The sequence below is a fragment of the Passer montanus genome, unplaced genomic scaffold (assembly GCF_014805655.1).
Source record: "Passer montanus isolate IOZ18808 unplaced genomic scaffold, ASM1480565v1 scaffold37, whole genome shotgun sequence".
NCBI classification, from domain to species: Eukaryota; Metazoa; Chordata; class Aves; order Passeriformes; family Passeridae; genus Passer; species Passer montanus.
Window position 1 is genome coordinate 4,289,523 of NW_024368485.1, and position 3,983 is coordinate 4,293,505.

Sequence of the window (3,983 nt, forward strand, 5' to 3'; positions counted from 1 at the left end):
CGCCGCGCTCGGGGCCGCCGCCGCTCCGCCCCGGCCCGGCCCGGCCCCGGCCCGCCTCCCGCGGGGGAGGGAGCGGGCAGCACCGGCGCTGCCGAGCCCAGAGCGCTCCCCCCGGGTGCGGGGCCGCCGCTGAGCCCTGTCCCCAAGGCCACACGGGTTTCACACCCCGCCGCGGGGGGGATTCACCATTTCACCGGGCAGCTGTGCCACGGATGGACAGTCCTTTCTGTGAAGGGATTGTCCCAGTGTCCAACCTAAACGTGTCCTGCCACAGCTTGAGGCAGACTCTTCTTGTCCTGTCACTTGTTAGCTGAGGAGCAGAGACCGACTCTCACCTCACTTCCTCTGCCCCATCCCTGGCAAGTTGGATGGAGCTTGGAGCAACTCGGGCCAGTGGAAGGTGCCCCTGCCCATGGCAGGGAATGGGCATAAGTTTTAAAGTCCTTCCAACCCAAAGCATTCCATGATTCAGACACTTGTAGACAGTGACAAGGTCCCCCCTGAACCTCCCTGTCTCCAGGCTGAGCCTCCACCCCCAGCTCCCTCAGCTGCTCCTGGTGCTCCAGACCCTTCCCCACCTCCATTCCCATCTCCATTCCCATCCAGTGCCTCCAAGACTTTCTTTTCACTCAGGGCCCAAAATTGCCCCCAGGATCTGAGGTGAGGCCTCAGCAGTGGTCACACAGTGACCACACAGGGTCACTGCTCTGGTCCTGTGGCCACACCACTGCCACTGGGGAGGTCACTGCTCTGGTCCTGTGGCCACACCACTGCCACTGGCCTCCTTGGGCACATCTGGGCACATCTGGGCTTGTGTTCAGCCACTGCACACCTCGGACCTTTCCCACCCTGCAGCGCTCCATGGGGTTGTTGTGACCCAAGCACAGGACCAGTCACTTCACCCTGTGGAATGTCACCCCGTTGCCCTCTGGCCTGTCCAGCCTGGGAATGCTGTGCTGAAGGCACTGCTCCTTCTCCCCTGGCCCACACCAGCAGGACAAGAGGGGACAGGGACAAAACCAAGGAAAGGAGGGAGACCCAGGTGAAACCAGCACGAGCCATTAATCCAAGGCAAACTGAACACAGCTCCTGTGACATGGGAAGGAAACAAGGGAGTTTCTGGATATTCAGACCCTGCCCCAACACTGGCCTTGTATGGGGACATTTGGGACCAAGGTGTATCAAGGCCATGAGTGTTCCCTCCTCCATGGGAAGGGACTGGGATTTTGGGAACCAGCATCCTGATGATGTGGCTGAAAGGCACTGGTGTTTCTCTGCACCAACCCCTCTGCTCCCTGAACCTGTGACACAAGTCACTGCCTGCTGCACTCTTCCCAAAGAATAGAACCATACCTAATCCACTTTGAAGCCTTTTCCATCTGGGAAGAAAAACCTCCTTAAGTTCAGTGAAAAAAACCTCCAACAAATCACTCCCAGACTTCTTTGACTTGCAAAGCTGCTTATTCACTGCACATTCCCAGGCTTTGGTGACAGGGATTGAATTTTCCTCCCGGCTTCCCACATCTTGAAGCCATCAGCAGCCAAGGAAGGGCTCATAGAGTTGGAGGCCCCGAGGAAAGGGGAGAAGGAAAACTCACTAAAACTGCTGCAAGAAGTTGGAGCATCTTCCATGCAGATCCAGCAGCACTGCTTTTCCTACAAATGTTGAGCACATTCCCTGTGGATCCAGCAGCAGGGAGCAGGACGAGACCAGGGACAGACATTTGCCCCATGCCTGTCATTTGTGGTCAGCCTTTGCCACACGAGTACACTTTGATCTGGCTGCATTCCTCGCTGCTCCTGCTGGCTTTGCGATTTTTGGGAACAAAGCAATGGAAAAGTCTTTGGACTTTGTGGGCTGCAGAGTGGGAATGGCCCTTTACAGTCACCCCACTAACACGGGGTGAGGAAGAGAAGCAGTTTGTGTAAAAGAGGAATTAAAAAAATAAACAAGATCATACAGGACCATAAAGAGGATTTCAGCAGCTCCCAAAAATCCCCAGATTTGGGTCATTTCTTCGCAGCAGGTTGGGTTCTGCTCCAGTTCCAGAGGGTTTGTTGCACAACCTGACATGAGGAGGAGGCTGGTGCATGGAGAAGGAGGAAAAAGTCAGAGGGGAGAAATCAGAGGAGGAGAAGCTCTCAGGTGAGGTTTGTGATAGGAAAGGCCAGGAAGCAGCTGCAGGAGCCAATCTGACCCTTTTGGCTCTTGGATACCTCACTGCCATCCTGCTTCTCCTCACAGCATATGGAATACTGGAGTGGCTTTTTTTTGGAGCAGGTGACAGATTTCCAACCTCAGAGCCCAAACTCAGCAGTTGCTGGGGGTATTCACACAAACCACTTGTGGTTTTTGGCCCCTGATTTACCAGATCTCCCTGAGCAGCATCCCCTGTTCCCACTGCCCAGGGTTGGGAATCAGGGGGCATTTGGCCCTAAGAATACCTCCTGGGGCAGCAGGAGAGGGAAAAAGGCAACTGATGTCAAAGGAAGGAGGGACAGCCTTTCCTGGAAACAAAGTCTGCCTGCCTGAGCAGCTAAACCAGCTAAACCAGTCGCTATCCAAGGTTATCCAATCCATACCAGCAAGGTGTCCATGTTTTCCTGCTGTGTCCTGCACCAGAGGGAGAGATCCTTATGCTCACACCTTCCCCTGCATGGGTGGGGAGGCCCCAGAAGATGCCTCTCCGCAGGGATCCTCAGCTCTCCCTTGGCAGGATCCCAGAGATGCAGGTGCCTGAGTCTGACCCTTTTTTTGCAGTTTCACTTCAGAGCATCGACTCTGTTTCCTCACCAGAATTTTGGGAGACCTCAGAGTCAACACAACCTTTGGGAAATCAGATTGTTTAGCAGAAGTGGCACTTGGCAATCATACTTGTGGGCTTTTGTCTGCTGAGGGTTTCCCCCCACCCCCTGGCTATTTCTGTGTGTTTATTTTCATTTTGCTAAATCATTCCTTTATTTCTGCTTCCTCTTTGGGCCTATTTTTATTTCGATTTGCAGGGGCTCCTGTTCTTTCAAATGCCAAACTCCTTTGGCAACACGTCCTTAGCTGAGGGCAGCTGGCCTGTTTGTGCTCCGTGCTAAACCCCAGGCACAGTATGCAGCTCCCAAACAATTTGCAGGGAAAAACTGAACATTTTGTGATGCCACTAAAATGCCTTTTTCTTGCAGTGCCTGCTCTGGGCACTGGGACACACTGCGGCTCTCACCGGGCACATCCTGTCCCTTGGCTCAGCTGGTTCTTCCCAGAACAATTTCTCCTGCTCTGCAAATCACTTTGCAAAAGCAAAGGTTGGACAATGGCTTTTCCCACCCTGCTTCTCCTTTCTGAGAAGAGCTTCTGTCCCAACTTAAACCAAAGAACCCCAAAGCCCAGTTTCAACTATGTTTTCGATTCATCCACAGCTTCTCCCTTCTTTGATTATTGTGAAATTCACATCTTGAAAATAAATCATTTTCCCTTTCAGTTCCCATCGAACTACTCCATACAAGTTTTAGAGGATGGTTAGATGGGATATTGGGAAGAAATTCTTCCTTGGGAGGGTGAGGAGGCCCTGGCACAGGCTGTCCAGAAAATCTTTGGCTGTCTCATCCCTGGAAGTGCCCAAGGCCAGGTTGGATGGGGCACAAATCCTATGAGAACAGAAAGGGTTGTAAAGCACTGCAAGAGGCTGCCCAGGGAGGTGGTGGAGTCATCACCCCTGGAATTGTTCAAAAAAACATGTGGATGTGGCACTTGAGGACGTGGTTTAGTGGTGACCATGGTGGTCATGGTTGGACTTGATGATCTGAAAGGTCTTTCCCAAGCTTAACTCCCACCCAGGAGGGAGAGGGGATGGCACAATCTCCCTCCACTCCAGACACAACAGCCCCTCCTGTGTGCCAGAAGCCAGGATTTTAGCTGGGATAAGTCAGCAGAGCCCAGACTCACACAGATTTATGCTAATCCATGTCACGAGCACGTGAAATGTTAGGAACAG